Source organism: Castor canadensis, chromosome 7 (assembly GCF_047511655.1).
Source record: "Castor canadensis chromosome 7, mCasCan1.hap1v2, whole genome shotgun sequence".
Classification (NCBI taxonomy): domain Eukaryota; kingdom Metazoa; phylum Chordata; class Mammalia; order Rodentia; family Castoridae; genus Castor; species Castor canadensis.
Genome location: NC_133392.1, coordinates 158,460,302 through 158,484,035, shown reverse-complemented (window position 1 = coordinate 158,484,035; position 23,734 = coordinate 158,460,302). Strand labels below are relative to the sequence as shown.

The 23,734-nt window shown below is 37.9% G+C and overlaps 1 protein-coding gene and 1 non-coding gene across 25 annotated transcripts in view; one reads left to right on the top strand and one right to left on the bottom strand.

The window, feature by feature from the left end:
* The window catches only part of Camta1 (calmodulin binding transcription activator 1), an 826,483-nt gene that overhangs the window by 61,349 nt on the left and 741,400 nt on the right, over nucleotides 1–23,734 (top strand). The window lies entirely within an intron of this gene.
* LOC141425130 (U6 spliceosomal RNA) lies at nucleotides 3,496–3,602 on the bottom strand. The gene has a single exon (XR_012450222.1). It is a non-coding gene; the product is annotated as a U6 spliceosomal RNA (small nuclear RNA).

The window sequence follows — 23,734 nt, the reverse complement described above, 5'->3', positions numbered from 1 at the left end:
TGATTAATTGTATATTTTGAAATAACTACTAGGGAGGATTTTGAGTCTAGCTAACACAAAGAAATGATAAATGTCTGAGGCCATCAATACACCAACTACCCTGATTTGATCACTACATACTTTATATAAATATGAAGTGTCCCACAATGATGTACAATTACTGTGTTGATTAAAAATTTTAAAAAGAAAACAGTCTATCCACAAATGACTAACTGGAGATTCTCATTAAACATAGCTCATGGAAGATGTCTTTGTCTCTCCTTTCAAAAAATTTGATAAAATGTCAGAAGGAAATCACAAAAGGCACAAACAAAAGGCAAGAGAGAATGAGAGTGGGAATTTTCTATTTTTGTTAATGGTAGGCAAAGAGTTCGGGCCTCTTCCTGATGAGAACAAGTAAAAGGATGTGTAAAATTTAAAACAAATTTGTGCCAAGGTAGTAGAGTTGAGTGTTCAAAGACAGTGGATAATTCGAGCTACCTTGAGGTAGATATTGGGAGGATCGAGGTTAGAGGTCAGCTCTGGGCAAAAAGTTAGTGAGACTCCATTCCAACAAATAAACTTGGTGTGCCTGTGATCCGAGGTATGCAGAAGGCACAGGGTAGGAGGCTGGCAAAAATGTGAGATCTTATCTGAAGAGTAGTTAAATCAAAAAAGGGTCAGAGGTGTGGCGTGGCTCAAGTGTTAGAGCTACTTGTGTATCAAGTCCAAGACCCTGAATTCAAACTCCAGCACTGCCCTCTACCCAAAAAAGACAATGGAATGAAGTTTCAAAATGTTAAAAAGGTAAACTACCAAAGTAGAATTCTACACCCAGCAAAAACCTCCTTTTTTTTTAATTTAAATTTTATTAATTTTTTTGATGGTCCTGGGGTTTGAACTTTGGGCCTCATGCTCGCTAGGCATGCCCTCTACCACTTGAGCCACTCCCCTACCCTCCAAATCTTTAAATGTGAGAACAAAATTTCCCCCTTTTTAGGGATAATTGATAAAATTACAGAGTCATTAAGGGCATAGAAAATCTCAGTAATACAATGAACAAATGTGACCTAATTGTGATTTCAGTGGGCTTACCAGTAGATTAGACACAGTGGAAGAGAAAAATGGTATACTGACAATAAGGAAATTAAGATGAGAGATGAAATACAATGAAACATGACATAAATGCAACATTGTACCTAGTAACTGTAGACTTTACATCCTTTTTGTATGCACAGAGAACATTAATCAAAATTGCTCATCTTGAAAGCAAGTCCTGACAATTTCAAAAGACTAAACTCAGGATATCAAACTTACTATAAAGATAGGTTCAATATTTGAAAAATTGATCAGTATAAATCACTAAATTAATAGAGTAAAATCAAAAATAAGATAATGTCAATAGATACAGAAATAGTTTTTGATAAAATCTAACACCCTTTAAAAATGAAATCTCACAACACATTATGAATAAAAGGCAACTTCCTGAATTTGGTAAAGGTTACTTAGAAAATCCTACAACAGGCATCATGTTTAAAGATGAACATGTTAAAAGATTTCTTCTTTCAGGTTGAGACTGGAAGTTTTACCTAATTCAATTAGGCAAGAAAAATAGAGTACAAGAATCAGCCTGGAAAAAATAAAGTTGTGATTTTATAGATTATATAAAAATATCTACATATTACAGAAAATTCAGCAATATCTCTATAACATAAAAAGGTTTCAAGATTCAAGGTAACTTTAGACACATCAACAGCAAACAGGAGAATATTGAAACATTTACAGGATAAGAATCATAGTTTTCAGGAAAAAACTAAAACAACGCAAAACTCTATACAAAAGCAACAGACATTATTGAGAGATGTTAAAGACCTAAACAAAAAGGGGATATACCATGTTCATTGATTATAAGACTCAATATTGTAAGATGTTGATTCTTCTCAAATTCATCTGTACATTCACTATATCAGTCAAATGGCAACAGTTATTTATTTACTTATTTTTGATGTGAAAATTGACAAATGGATACTAAAATGTATGTGGAAAGGTAAACATTCAGGAATAGCTGAAATAATTTTGAAGAAAAAGTGAGTAGACTTATGCTTCAGGGTAGCAAGACTTGCTATAGAAGGCTACAATAATGAAAATGATATGGTTCCAGTGAAAGGCAAGGCAGGTGGACCATTTAAACAAAGTAGTCTAGAAAAAGAGCCACACTTCTATGGAAATTTGATTATTACAGAGGCTCTACAGAGTAGTAGAGAAAGGATGGTCACTGCAGTAAGTGGTGTTTGGGGACTGGGGATATAGCTTGCTCTAACATGAACAAGACCCTGGGTTTGACCATTACAGTGAATGGATGAAGACACACACACACACACATATACACATACAGAGAGAGAGAGAGAGAGAGAGAGAGAGAGAGAGAGAGAGAGATGAGAGAGAGAGACAAGGAATTAGTTACTCATGGAAAAAATACAAGTGTGACTCCTACTTTACCCCCTTCCCACACAATTCCTAATCCATATCAGTCTGGATTCAGTCAGGAGTAAATTTAAAGAAAAATATAATATGAGGAATTACTGATGATAACAGGGAATTGAAGTATGAGGGACTGGCTAATAAAAAGTGAAGAGAACTCTAAAGAATGTGAGGAACAGATATATGGAACAGCTGCTGACCCAGTGCTGAGTTAGGAGCACCCTTCTGTCAATCCATCCCCCTGTCCTGTCCCCCCACTCTCCCTACCCCCGGGACTGGGATCCAGACTGGATCAAGAGGGCACGGCTGTTGTTTAGTATTTCTGCACAGCAAGAAAGCCCTCAGGTGTTATGCTGGAACGTGATGGAAATCTACCCTCTGGAACTTGCCAGAAGCCACCCTGTAGAGTTCCAGAGAAAAGCTCTGTATGGGGAGGTGTCCACTGGAGGTACCTTGCTATTGTAAAACCACCTAAGTAGGATGCTAGGAGGAGCTGCTGGGAATTGCGGGCTGCATTGTGCTAGTCTCTGGAGTCCAGAGAGGCTGAGTGTGCTGCAGGAGCCAGATGCTGTAGAATAACACACTTAGTGTGGAAAACCTGGAAACTGTACATATCAAGGTACCAAGACGGCACACCTTTGTATTAACTCAGCATTTATTCAGTAAACATCACTGGATGTTCTCCCTATGCCAGACGAGATATATGAATGGACAGAATAGACATTGAGCTTGCCTTTGCAGGGTTTACACTCTGGTAAGACTTTGAGCCCATATGGAGTCACTTGAAATTCTTTGTGCCAGGGAATAGGTATGGAGTTGTTACCTTCAAAGAGAAATAACCACTGAGGCTTCAAAGAGAAATAAGCCACTGAACAGGTGACTTAGTTAGGTTTATTAATAAACTAATAAGGCAGGTTTATTTTTAATCATAAGAATAAATAAACATATCATCTAAAGGGATATGAAGGAAAAATCCAGGCTGCTACTAGAGAGAAGGCTTTAATTTAGAGGGCAACCTTCTCTTTCTTTCTTTCTTTAAATATGGAATGCTTCACGAATTTGCGTGTCATCCTTGCGCAGGGGCCATGCTAATCTTCTCTGTATCATTCCAATTTTAGTATATGTGCTGCCGAAGCGAGCACTAACCTTCTCTTTCTTAGGAAGCTTTTTTTTTTTTTTTTCCGGTACTGGGGCTTGAACTCAGGGCCTACCTACACCTTAAGCCACTTCACCAGCCCTTTTTTGTGAAGGGTTTTTGGAGATAGGGTCTTGCAAACTAGTTGACAGGGTTGGCTTTGAATCTTAATCCTCCTGATAATTAGGATTACAGGCGTGAACCACGGTGCCCGGCTTCTTAGGAAGTATTTTGTGATGGAAATGATGGTGATGACTTAGTTCCATGAGATGAGACCAGTGATCCAAACAGGAGAAGCTTGTGGAAGACCTTGTGGGGAAGAGCTTGGCTCCTCTGAATAAGTGAGAAGCAGAGGAGCTTACAGGAGAGGGTGAAGTGAATAGTCAGGCTATGGGAAGAGATGTTATGTTTTGTTTTACAAGTGGGGTAGCATGTGTAGCTTCTGTTGGGATGGAGAAACCTTGGAAGACAGGGCATTCATTAGCTCAGCAAACATTTGAATGTGTGTATGCTAAGCTAAGCAGTATTCAATGCCCCCACAATGTACAAATCACAAAAACTATCCCTCTCTTCAGGGAGCTTACCTTCTAAAGGGAGGAGACTGTTGACAAATGAATAATCTGCTATGTGATGTAAACCTGAAAAACAGAGCCTCTTAATGAGAGGTTACAGGGGTGCTGAGGTAGGGTGGACAGTGGGATGGACTTAATATCATTAGAATGCCAGGCACACCTGTTTTACTGTCTCCAGAGTTAGAATGACACCTGCCACATGTGAAGTGCTCAGTACATCATTGTTGTATGAACAAGTTAATGACACATGATCCCAGGGATAGGATGAAATGAGTTGTGAAATATGGAGGAAGGAAAGTGAGAACAGTCGTGAATGAAGACATATTGTAGAGATATTAGTGTGGATATTCCCAGCTCAAATTATATTTGTATTTGCTTTGAAAAGATTTGACTATTCAATTGTATCTTGAATTCTTTGAATTAGCTTTGTTTCATGGTACTAATTTTGTCTACTCCATGTTTCTCAGGTTTATTACAAATTATATTTGTATTTGCTTTGAAAAGATTTGACTATTCAATTGTATCTTGAATTCTTTGAATTAGCTTTGTTTCATGGTACTAATTTTGTCTACTCCATGTTTCTCAGGTTTATTAATATAATTTATAGATCTTTCTTACCCACTGAGGCATTATCTAGTGGAGAGGCACCTGTTTTCATTAATTTAAAAATCAAATTTGTATTATGTATTAGTTTATATATTGGAAATCTTTGATGACATGTCTTACTTTCAGCATCATCCTGCTTAAAGTGTGTGTGTGTGTGTTGTTTTATGCCATTTAAAGACACTAGTTTAGCTGCATTTAAACTGCAGTGATTATGTATTAAAATTAAAGTTACACTCCTTGCATTGCTACTGTAGTGATCCTGTAGTGAGTATTTATTTTCATGAGCCTTTGCTAAGTTTGCCTCATGGTGATCTTGTTTACTTGAAATCATATCAGCAGGGCATAACTCCTTTTAATTTAACACACGAGATTGTCCTTTATTTGCTGAGTCTTAGCATTTTATGTAAGGATTCCAGTGCCTTGTATGACTTTCCTATAGCTAGAGAAGGTCTGCCTCCTTCTGACTGCTGGGTGTACGGTGCTTGTTTGTCAAGACAACTTTGATGTGATCGTTATAAGATCATTCTGGAAATTACCTTATGTTTGAAAGACTTCTCATGTTAATGAGAAAAATAGCATATAAAATCACTGTATCCTTTTTGCCTTGGGTTGCCTATCCCTTTCCATACAAATTATATTAGATTTCTGTTAGAAAAATGCATAAAATAATTCTAAAAATTATTTTTACAATTTTATTATCTGAAAAATTCTGACAATATAGGAATTGGAGATTAAAAAATGAAAACTTTTCTGTAAAGTTGTACATTCTAGAAGATGATCATTGTCAATAATTTGATTTTACTTTTTTCAGTGCTGGGGATTGAATCCAGGACCTTGGGTTTGCTAGGCAAGTGCTCTACCACTTGAGCTATGCCCCCAGTCCATTTGTTTTTATTTTGTTTTTTGAGATGAGTCTCACTAACTGCCCAAGTTGGCCTTTAACTCAGTCCTCCTACCTCTGTTCCTGAGTAGCTAGTATTATAACATGCACCACTATGCCTAACAATTTGATTTTTAGCTATGTGATTCCATTTTTGTTACTGTAATAAAATACCCATGGCTGGGAACTTTATAAAGGAAGGAGGTTTATTTAGCTTACAGTTTAGGAGGCTTCTCTGGTGAAGGCCAAACTGCTGCTCTTGATAGGTGCATGTGTGAGAGGGAGAGAGAACATTGCTAAACAGGAAGCAAGTGAGGCCAAGCTCATGCCCTCATCCCCTATGCTTACTTTTTATTGAGTTTGTTCATGTTAAAGAGTTCTTACACTGCAGAAACTTGCCAAAGCTCAGGCTTTTATAACAACCTTTTTGCAAAAAACAGGGGCTAGAGAAGCATCTTAATCCCTTCGAGGGTGTGCCCCCAGTTGATCTAATGACCTCCTCCTAGGCGCCACCTGTTAGAAATTACACACCACATCTCAATACCTCCACCTGGGGATCAAGCCTCCAATACACAAACTTTTGGGTGATACTCTAAAAAATCCAAACCATAGAATATCCTTCTTTGGGTTTAAAAAATGTAAATCACAAATGTGTGTATATGTATGTATGTGTGTAAGTACGTGTGAGCACACACACACATACAGGAGAGGAATCATGTGTACCTCTTCCTTAAGTGTTTTCTCCTCATCAGTAACACAGTGTGTTATGGGCATTTTCCATGTCAGGGCATACTCGTGGGTGTGTCCATAATTACATAGCAAACTTTTAAGCCATTTTCTATTTTGTTCTTATAATTCAGTGATGCACGTAACATTCTCTTTTACATTTTTGTGCGTGTGTGTGTGTGCGCGCGCTTGGGGGGAGTGAGGTGTGGCTATTTTTAAATTCATATGTGCATACAATGTTTGGGTTATTTCTCCCCACTCCCTCCACCCCCTCCCTTACTCCCACCCACCCCCTCCCTCTCCCCCACACCCCCACTCCCTCCCCCCCACACCCCCACTCCCTCCGTACTAGGCAGAAACTGTTTTGCCCTTACCTCTAATTTTGTTGTAGAGAGAGTATAAGCAATAACAGGAAGAACCAAGGGTTTTTGGTAGTTGAGATAAGGATAGCTATACAGAGAGTTGACTCACATTGATTTCCTGTGCATGTATGTTACCTTCTAGACTAATTCTTCTTGATCTAACCTTTTCTCTAGTTCCTGGTCCCCTTCTCCTATTGGCCTCAGTTGCTTTAAAGTATCTGCTTTAGTTTCTCTGTGTTGAGGGCAACAAATGCTAGCTAGTTTTTTAGGTGTCTTACCTATCCTCACCCCTCCCTTGTGTGCTCTCGCTTTTATCATGTGATCAAAGTCCAATCCCCTTGCTGTGTTTGCCCTTGATCTAATGTCCACATATGAGGGAGAACATATGATTTTTGGTCTTTTGGGCCAGGCTAACCTCACTCAGAATGATGTTCTCCAATTCCATCCATTTACCAGTGAATGAAAACATTTCGTTCTTCTTCATGGCTGCATAACATTCCATTGTGTATAGATACCACATTTTCTTAATCCATTCGTCAGTGGTGGGGCATCTTGGCTGTTTCCATAACTTGGCTATTGTGAACAGTGCCACAATAAACATGGGTATGCAGGTGCCTCTGGAGTAACCTGTGTCACAGTCTTTTGGGTATATCCCCAAGAGTGGTATTGCTGGATCAAATGGTAGATCAATGTTTAGCTTTTTAAGTAGCCTCCAAATTTTTTTCCAGAGTGGTTGTACTAGTCTACATTCCCACCAACAGTGTAAGAGGGTTCCTTTTTCCCCGCATCCTCACCAACACCTGTTGTTGGTGGTGTTGCTCATGATGGCGATTCTAACAGGGGTGAGGTGGAATCTTAGTGTGGTTTTAATTTGCATTTCCTTTATTGCTAGAGATGGTGAGCATTTTTTCATGTGTTTTTTGGCCATTAGAATTTCTTCTTTTGAGAAAGTTCTGTTTAGTTCACTTGCCCATTTCTTTATTGGTTCATTAGTTTTGGGAGAATTTAGTTTTTTAAGTTCCCAATATATTCTCGTTATCAGTTCTTTTTCTGATATATAGCTGGCAAATATTTTCTCCCAATCTGTGGGTGTTCTTTTCAGTTTAGAGACCATTTCTTTTGTTGAGCAGAAGCTTTTTAGTTTTATGAGGTCCCATTTATCTATGCTATCTCTTAGTTGTTGTGCTGCTGGGGTTCCATTGAGAAAGTTCTTACCTATACCTACTAATTTCAGAGTATCTCCTACTCTTTCCTGTATCAACTTTAGAGTTTGGGGTCTGATATGGATCTTTGATCCATTTTGAGTTAATCTTGGTATAGGGTGATATACATGGATCTAGTTTCAGTTTTTTGCAGACTGCTAACCCGTTTTCCCAGCAGTTTTTGTTGAAGAGGCTGTCTTTTCTCCATCATATATTTTTAGCACCTTTGTCAAAGACAAGTTGGTTATAGTTGTGTGGCTTCATATCTGGGTCCTCTATTCTGTTCCACTGGTCTTCATGTCTGTTTTTGTGCCAGTCCCATGCTGTTTTTATCGTTATTGCTTTGTAATATAGTTTGAAGTCAGGTATTGTGATACCTCCAGCATTGTTCTTTTGACTGAGTATTGCCTTGGCTATTCGTGGCCTCTTGTGTTTCCATATAAATTTAACGGTAGATTTTTTTTAATGTCTTTAATGAATGTCATTGGAATTTTTATGGGAATTGCATTACACATGTAGATTACATTTTTACTATGTTGATTCTACCAATCCATGAGCATGGGAGATCTCTCCACTTTCTATAGTCTTCCTCAGTCTCTTTCTTCAGAAGTGTATAGTTTTCCTTGTAGAGGTCTTTCACATCTTTTGTTAGGTTTACACCTAGGTATTTGATTTTTTTGAGGCTATTGTAAATGGAATTGTTTTCATACATTCTTTTTCAGTTTGCTCATTGTTAGTGTATAGAAATGCTAATGATTTTTCTATGTTGATTTTATATCCTGCTACCTTGCTGTAGCTATTGATGATGTCTAGAAGTTTCTGAGTAGAATTTTTTGGGTCTTTAAGGTATAGGATCATGTCATCTGCAAAGAGGGATATTTTGACAGTTTCTTTACCTATTTGTATTCCTTTTATTCCTTCTTCTTGCCTAATTGCTCTGGCTAGGAATTCCAGTACTATGTTGAATAGGAGTGGAGATAGTGGGCATCCTTGTCTGGTTCCTGATTTTAGAGGGAATGGTTTCAGTTTTTCTCCGTTAAGTATAATGCTGGCTGTAGGTTTGTCATATATAGCTTTTATAATGTTGAGGTACTTTCCTTCTATTCCTAGTTTTCTTAGAGCTTTTATCATGAAATGGTGTTGGATCTTATCAGAGGCTTTTTCTGCATCTATTGAGATGATCAAGTGGTTTTTGTCTTTGCTTCTGTTAATGTGGTTTGTTACGTTTATTGATATTCGTATGTTGAACCACCCCTGCATCCCTGGGATGAAGCCTACTTGGTCGTGGTGAATAATCTTTTTGATTTGTTGTTGAATTCAATTTGCCATTATTTTATTGAGGATTTTTGCATCAATGTTCATTAAGGAGATTGGCCTACAGTTCTCCTTTTTGGAGGTGTCTTTGCCTGGTTTTGGGATAAGTGTACTACTGGCTTCATAAAATGTGTTACGCAGTTTTCCTTCCCTTTCTATTTCGTGGAACAGTTTAAGGAGGGTTGGTGTCAGTTCTTCTTTAAAGGTCTGATGGAATTCAGCAGAGTATCCTTCAGGTCCTGGACTTTTCTTTTTGGGGAGAGTCTTGATTGCTGCTTCAATTTCATTTTGTGTTATAGATCTATTCAGGTGATTAATATCCTCTTGGTTCAGTTTTGGATGATATGTATCTAGAAATCTGTCCATTTCTTTAAGATTTTCAAATTTATTTGAATATAGGTTCTCAAAGTAGTCTCTGATGATTTCCTGGATTTCCATGGTGTTTGTTGTTATCTCCCCTTTTGCATTCCTGATTCTATTAATTTGGGTTTTTTCTCTCCTCGTTTTAGTCAGGTTTGCCAGGGGTCTGTCGATCTTGTTTATTTTTTCAAAGAACCAACTTTTTGTTTCATTGATTCTTTGTATGGTTTTTTTGGTTTCTATTTCATTGATTTCAGCTCTTATTTTTATTATTTCTCTCTTTCCTTTTGTTTTGGGATTTGCTTGTTGTTTTTCTAGGAGTTTGAGATGTATCATTAGGTCATTGATTTGGGATCTTTCAGTCTTTTTAATATATGCACTCACGGCTATAAACTTTCCTCTCAGGAAGGCCTTTGTTGTGTCCCATAGGTTCTGGTAGGTTGTGTTTTCATTTTCATTGACTTCCAGTAACTTTTTAATTTCCTCTTTTATTTCATCGATGATCCATTGTTCATTAAGTAATGAGTTATTCAGTTTCCAGCTGTTTGCATGTTTTTTGTCCTTACTTTTGTTGTTGAGTTCTAGTTTTATTGCATTGTGATCAGATAGAATGCACGGTATAGTTTCTATTTTCTTATATTTGCTGAGGCTTGCTTTGTGCCCTAGGATATGATGTATTTTGGAGATGCTTCCTTGGGCTGCTGAGAAGAATGTATATTGTGTAGAAGTTGGATGAAATGTTCTGTAGACATCAAGTAGGTCCATTTGATCTATTGTATATTTTAGATCTAGGATTTCTTTATTGATTTTTTTCTTTCGATGACCTATCTGTTGATGAAAGTGGGGTATTAAAGTCTCCCACAACCACTGTGTTGGAGTTAATATATGCTTTTAGGTCCTTCAGAGTATGTTTGATGAAATTGGGTGCATATAGGTTGATAATTGTTATTTCCTTTTGGTCTTGTTCCCCTTTTATTAGTATGGAATGTCCTTCTTTATCTCATTTGACCATTGTAGGTTTCAAGTCTACTTTGTCAAAGATAAGTATTGCTACTCCTGCCTGTTTTCGGGGGCCATTGGCTTTGTAGATCTTCTTCCAGCCTTTCATTCTAAGCCTGTGCTTATTTCTGTCGGTGGGTCTCCTATAAGCAACAAATTGTTGGATATTCCTTTTTAATCCATTTAGTCAAACGGTGCCTTTTGATGGGGGAATTAAGTCCATTAACATTAAATGTTAGTACTGATAGGTATGTGGTATTCCTGTCATTTAGTTGTCTTAGTTGTTTGAAGGTTTGATTGTGTGTACCTAAGTTGAGGTTACTCTCTACTTTTTACCTTTTTCTTTTCCTGTAGTTTGGCGCTGCCTGCCCTTTTATGGTTATGTTGGATTTCAGTTTCTGTGTGCAGAATCCCTTGCAGAATCTTTTGTAGTGGTGGCTTTGTGGTCACATATTATGTTAGTTTCTGTTTATCATGGAAGATTTTTATTGCTCCGTCTATTTTGAATGATACTTTTGCTGGGTAGAGTATCCTGGGGTTGAAGTTATTTTCATTCAGTGCCCGGATGATCTCACCCCATGCTCTTCTTGCTTTTAATGTTTCTACTGAGAAGTCTGTTGTGATTTTGATGGGTTTACCTTTGTATGCTATTCGTTTTTTCTCTCTTATAGCCTTCAATATTCTTTTCCCTTGTTTCTGTAGTTGTTTTAATGATGATATGCCATGGGGTAGTTCTATTTTGATCTGGTCTGTTTGTTGTTCTGGAGGCCCTTTGCATCTGTATGAGAATAGATTTCTCTATTTCTAGATTTCTATTTCTATTTCTAGATTTCTCTAACAATAATATTATATTGTTGAATATATTATGCATTCCCTTTGCTTGCACCTCTTCTCCTTCTTCAGTGCCCATGATTCTCAGGTTTGGTCTTTTGATGGAGTTGGTGAGTTCTTGCATTTTCTTTTCACAGGTCTTGAGTTGTTTAATATTTCTTACCTTTAATTACCATTTCATCTTCGAGTTCTGAGATTCTGTCTTCTGTTTGTTCTAATCTGCTGGATTGGCCCTCCATTTTGTTTTGCAGTTCTGTTTCCTTCTTTTTTCTGAGGTTTTCCATATCCTGAGTCCCTTCCTCTTTAATGTTGTCTATTTTTGTCCTGAGTTCATTTATCTCTTTATTAATCATGTTCTTTGTTTAAGTTTGGTGTTTATACAGTGCTTCTATGGTTTCTTTTATTTCTTCTTGTGCTTTTTCAAATTCTCTATTTTTGTTGTCTTGGAATTTCTTGAGTGTCTCCTGTACATTTTGGTTGACCATATCCAGTATCATCTCTGTAAAATTCTCATTGATTACCTGCAGTATTTCTTCTTTTAGATTGTTCTTGTGGGCTTCATTGGGTTCTTTGGCATAGTTTATCTTCATTTTGTTGGAGTCTGGATCTGAGTATCTGTTTTCTTCATTCCCCCCTGGTTCCTGTACTATTTTTTTGCTGTGGGGAAACTGGTTTCCCTGTTTTTCTGTCTTCCTGTCATTGCCCTTGGTGTTGTTATTGTGCCTATACTGTGTGCAATTAAGTATTTTCCAGTTTGTAATAATAACAATGGTGATATTTAGAGTAGAAGCGAGAGGAGATGGAAAGCGAAGAAGTTAAAGAAAAAGGGAAATACAAACAAGTAGAAAAAAAAACAAACAACAAAAAAGTTTCAAAGATATAAGCAGGGAGAGAGAGTGAACTAATCAAGTGTAAGCTTGTGGTCCGTGCCTTCCCAAGCCGTCTGGGTGCTGGCGTCTGGCAGTGGAGCTGGAGCCCTACTGGTTTCTCCGTTTAACATGAAGTGGAGATGCTATGCGCAGTCTGGAGGTGTGGAGGAGTCAAAGTTTTGCCTCTTCTGGGTGGTTTTTCCTGTAAGGTGTATCTCCAGTGTGTCTCCAAGATTTTTCTTTAGGAGGCACACTTTCTGCTTCCTCCCTCTAGCCGCCATCTTGGAATCGAGGTGTGGCTTTTTGAGACTGGGTCTCACTAATTAGCCAGCCTGGGCTGAAACTTGTTGTATAACCTAGGTTGGCCTCAAACTGCTTCTTGATCATTTGCATATTTTTGTATACTTCTCTAGACTTGTTTAGTTATTTTCTTAGGACAGATGTGCTTGTTGAAAGATAAACATTGGCCATGTACCCTTTGGAAGTGCTGTACCATAGTTGACTACTCAGCCGAGTATGAGTGTCCGTTTCCCCAAACCCTGTGTGTTACGCTCTTTCTCAGGCCAGTAAGTGAGCAACTTATGTCTGCCTCCCAACTCCCCCCTCCTCCTCCCCCTTATTTTTAAGACAGGGTCTTTCTGTATAATCCAAGCTGGCCTCAAACTTAAAATCATTTCTGCTTCAGCTTCCTGAATGCTGAGAACACAGACGTGTATCACTGTGCCCATGTCTCCTTTTAATTTGCATTTCTTTGTTTATTCCTGTTATTTAGCTCATTTTGACGTTTATATTTATGTTATGTTGATGTTACTTTTTAAAATTGTCTTCTTTAAAAGTAAGTTTTTCATCCTCTTTCTAATTTCTTTGTGTTTTTCTTTAAGAAATATGTATGTATGATGTTTCTTCTGTTAGGCACCTGTATTTCATCTTAATTTTCTTAACGCATTTATGTCCTCAGACCAGTTCTGTGAACAATGCACCCAAACTTGGAATATTTCTGGCTGTGATAGCAAACTTAGGAAAGTCTTTTCCACATTAATTATTAGCTATTCTCTCTAGATTTTCTTTTTTGTTTTCACATTTTATCCTTTAAAATATAAATTTTATTTTCCTCCCAAACTGATTACTTACTATTGAGTGATTGATCCTTCCCTACCGACTTGAAACCCTCCATTAACCATGTGCTAAATTTTCACAGTTGCAGAGTTCTTTTTTTTGGATTCTCTGTTTGGCAATCAGTTTATTCTGTGCCTACATTAGTTTCACATTGTTTTTTCTTTCCTTACATGGTGATTTTATTTTATTTTTCTTTTTCACATACTAAAAGAGGAAATTGCCACTTCTGTTCTCTTCTTAAATATGCGTCAAAAAATGGAGTGTTACCTTGGCAGTAGACATTTATTTGTATGGGTGGTCTCTGTTACTAGTTTCAGTGAGTGAAGAGCACATCATCTTTTAGAAGATGTGGGTTGGTGAGGAAAACTAATTAGACCAACTGTTTTTGCCATTGAGGATAGAGTTGAAATAATCTTCTCTAGTCATTTCCTAGCTTTTCTCACATCTTGGAACACATCAAAATAAAGGTTTTTGTAGGGCCTGCTGCTGTGGGTATCTTTGGTCAAGTCTAGGTGGCCTTATTCTCCTTGTAGGGCATGACCCATAACCCACGTGCATTGTTCTGGGAAATGTTTTAGAAGCCCTACTCTGAGGTTATATTCTCCTGCTTTCAACTTTTTCATTGTAGGCCATGACAGCTTGATGTTGATTTAATATCTGGAGAGCCAGATTTTTCTAAAAATTAAGAAAGTTGTGATTAAAATATACATAATACAATTTACTGTCATAACTTTTTATATATATAGCTTAGTAGTGTTAAGTACTGTCACAGTGAAGTACAACTATCACCAGAACTTTTATTTTCCCAAGCTGAATCTCTGCCCCCACTGTCCTCCCCTGAGTCCCTGACAACCTCCATTCTCCTGTCTATGAGTTTGATTACTCTAGGAACCCCATAAAGTGGAGTTATACCATTTTTTTCTTCTTCTTGTGACTGGTCTCTTTCATTTAGTGTAATGTCCTTAAAGTTTCTCCACGTTGTAGCATGTGTTAGAATTTAAGGCTGAATAAGATCACTTTATGTAGAGACTACCTTTTGTTTATCTGTTCATTCACTGATGAATACTTGGACTACTTCTGTTCTTGATATTTTGATTAATGCTGCTATGAACAAGGGTGTGCAGATAAGAAAGTCAGACTTCTTGAGCTTTCTTTTTCCCTAGTTTTTTCAGTTTTTACTCAACTCCAGTTGAATTTAGCTCTCATTCTGTGGAGCCTTCTTTCTTAGATTACTGAGCTATCTCAAAACTGTTAACTATAAGGATCCTTCGGTGTTTGTTTTATGATATCTCTGGCATATTCAACTATGCCTCTCCACCTTCCCCAGCTCCTGGATTGGTGCTTATTCCTGGTTTTCTCTCATGTATTGGATGCTTCTTCCTGCTGTCCTTTGCCTGATGTTTGAAAGTGTAATTTCCTCAGGATTGGACCCTAGACCTTCTCTGTGACCATTAAATGTGAATATTTCTCAGGAATTAGACCAAGGCAATGTCTGTCTGTCTGTCTCTCTCAAAAAAAAAAAAAAAGATAACCTTTTTTTGTTGTGAAAAATAAGGAATAGAGGTGACAAGAATGTGGACCATATGAATCATATAATTTTGCTGGGCATGGTACCTTGAGCCTGTGCTCCCAGCACTTGGGAGAATGAGGCAGGAGGATCACAAGTTCCAAGCCAGCCTGGGCTACATTGTGAGACCCTGTCTGAGGAGAAGAAAAGAATCACAGTGCTTTATTTTGAAAGGTATGGCAACATATCCCTCTGCCCCCCCAGCTTTATGAGGTTTAATTCATAAATAAAATTTATATATGTTCAAGATTTATATACATGGTTTGATACATGTGTATATTGTGTGATGACTAATAGTACATGCTATAGCATACATATTCTGTATGTTTTGGGGTAGTTGAGGACCCTTAAGATCTGTTCTCTTAGCAAATTTCAAATAAATTATCCAAAGGCTTGGCGGTGTGGCTCAAGTGGCAGAGTGCCTGACTAGCAAGCATGAGGCCCTGAGTACCATCAATAAAACAAAAACAACAACAGATGCTCAAGTCAAATCCTGGGGTCAGTTTTAAAACAAACCTTTTAATTTTAGGAACGTTTTAGAGCTATAGAAAAGTTGTAAGCATATTACAGAGTTTGGTGTACCTTATACCCAGTTTACTATAGTTCACTTATCACTACCAATGAACAGTACATTATCATAAACTGATCTCCACATTTCATTCAGATTTCCTTAGTTTTCCCCTAATGTTTTTTGCTTTCTGAGAATTCTATTCAGGATGTTACATTATATCCAGTTGTCATATCTTTTTAGGCTCTATTAAACTGATGGTTTCTTAGACTTTCCTTGTTGTTATTGACCTTGACAGGTAAAGTATTTTATATGGTGTTCTTCAATTTGAGTTTGTCTGCTGTTTTGCTCATAGTAGACTGGGGTTACATTTTTTTGGAGGGGGGGATTGGGGGAGAGGAAGACCACAGAAGAAAAGAACCATTCTCATCACATTATATCAAGGGAGCCTGCTCTCAACAAGACTTATTACTGATGATTAACCTTGATCACCTGACCAAGGTACTGTTTGGTTTCTTCACTATAAAGTTAGCGTTTCCCCCCCCCCTTTGGGGGTCATTTTGACACTTTCCCCCTTTTTAATCTATATTGGATCTAAACCAATTTCTGCAGGTTCTTTTTCCCAAATAAATTTCCATTCTGTTCAAATAACTTTTTTTAAAAAAATTAATTAATTAATTTTTCATTCGTTCATATAACTCTTTACAGCCACCACTACTGAGCTCCATAGCAGAACTACCTTCTCAATATCTCTGCCGTAGGACCTGAAACATGTCCGAGAGGAGGGGGGTTTCCTCTTCTGTGTCCCTTGTCTCAGTAAGAGGCACTTTAGCCTTCCAGGTACTCAGGTCACAGTGACCTGTGCCCAGACTGCTTTGGAGCTCTCAACCCCATGTGCCTGCTCTATTTTGATCTCTTCCCAGCCCAGTGTCCACCTAGACGCCACAGTGGTCTTTAGAAATCTCTTTCCTCAAATCTCTTTTCCTCACTGGGAGCAGTGACTCCCATTTTATTTAGATGTTACCTCTGCCTCTTGGCACACTCTACAGGCCTGTGTAATGTGGTTTGTCCCCTCTCCAGCCTCTTGCCTGGTCCTTCTTGCCATTTTGTGGTCTAGCCACTGGTTTCATGCCCTGAATTCTTTCAGCACTGTAAGCTGCATGTACAGTGCTTTCCTCCTTAGAGCTATAGTCACGCTCCACCCTGTTTTCCTCCAGATCTCAGCTTAACTATTACATTTATTTCTTCAGGGAACACTTCCCAAACCCCTTGCAGGATGGATGAGGTATCCTCACCATCAGTTCCCACAGATCCTACACTTCTTCAGATACCTGTGATGCTGGAAGTTGTTTGTTCTGTGTCTGAATCACACCTTGATTGCTAAGGTAGTTCACTCTTCGCTGTGTATACATCCTTGTTCCCTGGTCCTGAAGTCTGCTCTAGAGTAGGTGCTTGATAAATATTTGTTAAATGGGTGCATTTTTTCAGAAAACAGTCATGTCATTTTTAGCATGCAAAGAAATTCTTGATTTCTTTCCCTTAGTCCACTGATTTAAATACCACGTGTGTCCTTTTAAATGCATTGTGTAAGGTGCTGTGAGAGGTTCAGTAGTCGATCTTGAAGTATTTGTCCCTTCATTCATTCTCTCATTCAGTAAAAATGAATTGGGAGTCTCTCTGTACCTGAGCCCTGTGCAGGGTGGGGATCGGAGTTTGTGTGAGCCTGTTGGGGACTGGGGGGAACCTTATAAGACTGACCCTTTAGTGCTTGTGTTGTGGAGGAGGACAGATCGAGACTAATGAAGTTTGAATTCTAGCTGTACCAGGTTTAAGATTTATAGCCTTGAACTTAACATTACACATCTACAGATGGAGACAGAATTATCTCCCTTGTAAACTGTGGAGTCAGGTAAGGAAAGGGATGTAAGCTGATCAGCATAGTAATCATAGAGTTAATGTTTATTGCTTTTTAGATTCTGATCACTATGCTGTGCAGCTTACATTAATTGTTTTACTTAATTCTCATGGCAACCCTCTAAGGTAGGGAGGATATTTTTATGTTATAAGTGAAGAAAGTAAGGCTTAATTGAGAAAGTAAATAATATGTTACAGGTCGTAGAAGGAGTAAGATGTACAGGTATTGTTTAAAACCAGGTTCAACTACATGTGATTTTTAAAGCCTAAAAAGGACTTTTTTATTTTTTATTTTTATTTTATTTTATTTTTTTTGTTTATTTATTTATTATGGTACTGGGGACTTAACTCAGGCCTATACCTTGAACCACTACACCAGTCCAAAAAGGACTTTTTAAAATTTCCTGTAACTATCCCAGCTTTCAGTGGGTTTGGGTTTGTTTGGGTTTTAAAGACTTTAGGCATCTCTTGGCATTTAAAATTTTTTAAGTCTTGGGGAAGGGCTATCATAGCTGTTATCCAATTGAATTTGTTTTTAGATTTGCATTTTAGCAACTTTGATACCTATGACTGCTTCCCCCCATCCCCCTGTATCTGTGTGGGGACTGGAGGATGAGGTTGAATCAGATTGGCTCCACCTTGGCAGGCTTTTTGATCTTCTGACCCGTCTCACCTGGGGGGTTCTTCAAGCGTGGGATTCCCTAGCCACTTCTTTGATGTTTGGAATTGTAACTTCCTTGTGTGATAGAGCAAGGAAACTATTTTTTACAAGTGATAAGGTTTAGATAGGGGATTTTAATTTTTTCAATCTGAAGTTTGAGAATCAGTGAATAGAAGTCTTAGTGATCCAGACTGACTCATAGGAAGCCAGTAGAGTAATTCAGTGAGCTCTTAGGTAACATGGCTAGTAAGTTTAAAGGTAACATGGGAATAAAATCAACAGTGGGTGAATTTGTTTCCTTTCTTGTAAATTTGTATTTGGGGGAATTTAGTATATATTTTGTCATCCTTTTCCCCCATATGAGGTAGCCCTAGAAAGCAGTGGGTCTTGACCTGACAAGGTTGGCTTTATTTTACAGACATGGTAGGCCAACCTGTAGAAAAAACTTAATATTTTGTGAATTAGCTTGTCATTTACACAGCATGGAGTGTGTCTAAAGTTCATTAAAAATTGTTTTTTCTAAGAGAATCTTGTCAAAGTATTCCTTGATTTTTGATTTAGAAAATAGGGTAATTTCCGGTGTATGACCAATATAAAAGTAATCAATACCAAATATTTTAAGTGCGTGGTATTTATGTGTTTATTGTGTATTTATTTTACTTGTGAAGATTCTTTTTTTTAATCTGTTAAGATTCTCTTTTTTAATCTTAGCTAATAGGAAGACAGCAAACAGCTCAGGGACAGCAGCTCCCTCTTGGCGTTCTCTGCACGGGTAGCCACAGCCTGGTTGTGTGAGGGCAGATCCCTACCTTGTGCACCTTTCACCTTTCTCACCCTCACACAGCTTTATTGAGGAATATTTGGCATGTAATAAATTGTACATTCTTTTCAAAAGTACGTTTTTAATTGGCACATAGTAACTGTACATATTTATGGAGTACAGTGTGACCTTTCAATACATCTATACAATGTATAGTGATCAAATCAGGGTTATTTGCATTATCTGTTAACTCAGACTTTTAAAATTTTTCTTTGTGTTGGGAATATTCAAAATCCTCTCTACTAGCTGTTTTTTTTTTTTTTGGCAATGTGTCTTTTTTTTTTTAATTTCCTTTATTCATACGTGCATACAATGATTGGGTCATTACTCCCCCCTCCCTCCCAACCCCCTCCCTCTCGCCCCCACCCCCTCGCTTCCAAGCAGATACTGTTTTGCCCTTATCTCTAATTTTCTTGAAGAGAGAATATAAATATTACTAAGGAGGACCAGGTCTACTAGCTGTTTTGAAATAGATAATTGTTGCCCACCGTGGTCATCCTAGTATATTACAGAATATTAGAAGTCCTATCATACTGTTAAACTGTCCTGTCTCCCATATCCTTCTCAGGCTTGTAGCCACTCTTACTCTCTCTTTCTATGAGGTCACCTTCTTAGCTTCCACATATAAGTGAGAACATGTGGTATTTGCCTTTATTAAATTGCAGTCTTGTTTATGTATCATAAGTGAACATAAGATATCACATGACCATCTTCATGTTACGATAATGAGCATATGTGCCCTTCAAATGTTTCCTTCCTCCCACTGTTTTCACCTTTTTGGGAAATCTTGGAAGCCATTGGGGAAAAAGGTTACATTGTTGAGGATAAAATAGTAGGTAGGAAGGTGTTTGACTTACAGCTTTTAGCTTTTGTTTCTTATCTTTTCCTTTCTCTCTTTTCTTTGTTTCTTAGTCTTGGTGTGTAGTCAGGGCTGGCCTGGAACTTGTGATCCTGCTGCCTCAGCCTCCCAAGTGCTGGGATGACAAGTATGTGTCAGTATGACTAGCTTTGATACTTTTTTTTTTTTTGAGGAATATAGTGAAATGATACAATGATTGTAGGCATAGGTTGCTGTATTATTTATATTATTTATAGAAAGTTTTGAGAAAATGACACATATCTTAGACCATCTTGAAAGTGTATTTTCTAAAAAGATTGGAAAATTGGTAGAGATGGTGAAAGAAAGACACCTCTGTTAGACCACAGTGGATGAGCCACAACCATGACAACCAGATACTTCTCTTTTTCTTTGGTTTTTTTAATGGATGGCATTTCTGTCATGCTAGAAAAACTAACATAAATCTTAACATGAAATGGTAATAGAAATATAATGCCCACTTAACTGAAGGATATATTTAGCTGAAGTGCATTTCATGTTTTATAGAATGGCATGCTGATTTGTTTATATTTATAGATTAAAAATAATAAATTTTGCCTATCACTGTAATCAGCTTTTGACTGGGCATTTCTTTAATTGCTGAATATACTTGCTGAGGTTAGCTTCTGTTGCAGAAAGCCATTCTATAATGTTAATAGCCATTTTGTAAAGTTAGTAAAATGTCTAGGGTTCTCTTATAATGGATTTCTTCAGCTGTCTCTTGTGTTTCTGACTCTGAATTTCTTTCCAGTTCTTTCATTTATTTTATTTTGATATGCTTGATGTAAAAATGGCTGCATTTCTGTCATGATTTAGCCTTCATAGAAGTGGTATTCTTTGTTCTCTGTTTATTTGAAAGCTAAACTGGTTTCTTGTGCTTTATAGATGCTCCTTCTTGACAAAGAGAAGAAGAAAGATTTGTAATGGGTAGTACAGATTGAGTTTATTGGGAGATGTATCCTAGCAGAATGTTGTCCAGATAGTTAGAGTTTACTGTGAGAGAGAATCCCCTGGAGAAATCCACTCTTATGGGCCATGACAACTCAGAGCTCTGTGAAAGACTCTTGGTGCACTGCTTCCTTCAGACACCTCACCCACAAATGTGGTGGTAGAGAGTCATTTCCAGGTTCAGCCTGTATGCTAGTTACATCTATGAGGTTTTGGGGATTGGTTAAGATTTTTAAGCATTTTCTGTTTAATTCAGTTACTAGTCCCAGAAGAGACAAATTGTAATTTGAGTAAGTCTACCCGAGGTTGACCTGCCTTCTGGTACCCTTTATAAGCCTCTTCAGTTGGGGCTTTGGTACAGTACTCAAGTTTGTTCCTGTACCATTTCAGCCATTCATAATCCTCAGTGACTGAAGAAAGGTGGGCTTCTGGGGAGAAAGGAACGTGGATGATTTTGGTTCTTGAAACCTACTGCTGTTGGGCCTGGGATAGGGCTAGGAGGCATTGAATCCACTGAGGGCTAGGATTGGCCCCTTGAAGGTGGTAGGGAAAGGTAGTTAGGTCTGATAACCTCAGAGAATTCAAAGTATACTACTTTTGAGGCTAAATAGACAGGTAGCAACCAGAACTGGTGTTTACAGCGTTGTTTCTGTGGGAAAATGTATGTGAATTCCACACTCCAGTTGCAACAAATGGATTGGACTCTGAGAATGTACTCTTCACTATTGTTAAAGTGAGTCAGTTCTTCCTAGGGTTGTGTTTGCCCCTTAATGGCTTCTAGCCTTTTTTTACTTACTAAATTATTTCCAAGATTCTGGACTGTGAGGACTATAGTAATCTCTTGGCAGTCTTTGACTTCTCCTTCCCAAATAGCAAACTGATTTGGAAAAGATTAACTAAAATCCTTCATTGATATTTTCTTTTTTGGCGATACTGGCGTTTGAACTCACAGCCTTGTGCCAATTGAGCTATGCCTCCAGACTCTTTGCGTTTTTTTTTTTTTAGATAGGGTCATGCAGTTTTTCCTGGAGCTGGCCTGGACTATGATCCTCCTATCTGCCTACCTACTTACTTATGGCTTCCCGTGTATCTGGGGCCACAGATGCGCACCACTACAACTGGCTTGTTGATTGAAATGGGATCTTGCTAATTTTTTGCTCGGGCTGTCCTTGAACTACAGTCTTCCTGATCTCCACCTCCTAAGTGGCTGGGATTTCTGGCTGAGCCACTGCACCCAACTGATTTTTAAAAAATGACCTAAAGCATTTCCATTTTACATGAGGAGATTGACTTCCTTTCCATGGAATTATTTGTGGGCGTTAGGTTGGTTGTAATATTAGGTACTAAAGAGCAATTCCTGAGGACTTGGAGATTGCATTCTGGTAGTCTGTGAAACTTCTGGGAGGGATTAATAAACTGGCAGAAAATTTGGGGTGTAGCTTTTTTTTATTGAGTTGGTGAATGTGAGAATGACTTAGATGACTTTTTAAAAACATCTAGAATTATTTCATCTTATTGTCAGGAAGAGGTCACTTAATAAATACATTTTTAAAGTGATACATAGAGATATTTGATCTGAATAGGTTTTTTTTGGGGGGGGGGTAGTAATGCTGGGGGTGGCGTTGGTGAACTCAGTGTGTTGTGCTTGCCGGGCAGGCACTGTACCATTTGAGCCAAGCCCAAAGTCCTTTTTGCTTTAGTTATTTTTCAATAGGGTCTTGTATTTATGCCCAGGCCAACCTGGACTGCCATCCTCCTATTTAGGCTTCCTACATAGCTCAGATGTCAGGCACATACTACCACATCCAACTTTATATTGGTTGTCGTGGGGTCTTGTGAACTATTTTGATTTTGCTCATGCTGACTGTGAACTGTGATCCTCCTGATCTCTACCTCTCAAATAGCTAGGATTACAGTTGTGAGCCACTGCGCCTGACCATTGCTTTTTTTTAGTACAAAATATTTTAGGAAAACAATATTTGACTAACATTACACTGCTGCCTTTTTGCTTTTTGTGACAAACATACTGAAATAGTCTAAATGATGCTACTAGACACGTGTACTGTTTTGATGGGGTATCGATTCCTTCTGTAGCTTTTAAAATTGCTTGCATGCCTCCCAGCAACAAGTACATATATATGACAGACTCTGTGTGAGATGAGCATTCCAAAAATGGAATGCTGGTTTACTTTTCAGTAACTGTACAACTTAAAGGAAAAAAAATCATGTTTTTAGCAATGTGGCCTTCAGGCACTAATACACTTCTAGTCAGTGCATGAAGCTTTGCAAGTTATTTGAACAAAACCTAATCAGAGGGAACAAAAATCTGGCATTTATAGTCTATTTATTTATTGATTGCCATAAACCACTAGAAAGAATACCCTTTTCCTTTAAATAATGAAATCCTTTTGGACAGTTGCGTATATTTTAATATTTATTTGGGGAACTTGATTTTAACAAAGTTAGATCAAGTGTTCAGTACTGTGGAGTACAACTGAAGTGGGAGAGTGGAGGAGGTGGAGCTGGAATTCATAAAGGAGAAAAACCATGTTCCTTTTTGCCAGTTGTGCTCCCCTTTCACAGGTAGCAGGCCGTTGCGTCTGTTGCTGTCTAGAATCTGCATCTAGTAAGCATAAGGAGTTTGGGTCCTGAAATCAGGGAATGTAGCTTGGTCACACTATCTTTAGGAAAGATACTCTTTCCAGAGATGATTATAGTATGATGCTGGTCATTTGCTAGGGAAACTTGAAATTATCACTGTAACTGCTGCTGCAAGGTTAAATAACTTTTTCAAAATGAAACCTCACCTCTTTCTATTCTTTTAAAAAAAACCATAACTTAGTTTGTTAATGGGGAGAATGAGTAAATAGTAATATTTGTTGAAGAAGTAAGGCATGATACCTTTTTCCGTTTGTGGTTACTCCTCTGTCAAGCTCCTATTAACTCTTATCTAATTCCAGTAGAACTAGCAAGTTATTTTGCTTAAAATGTCTTTTTCCCCCCTGTG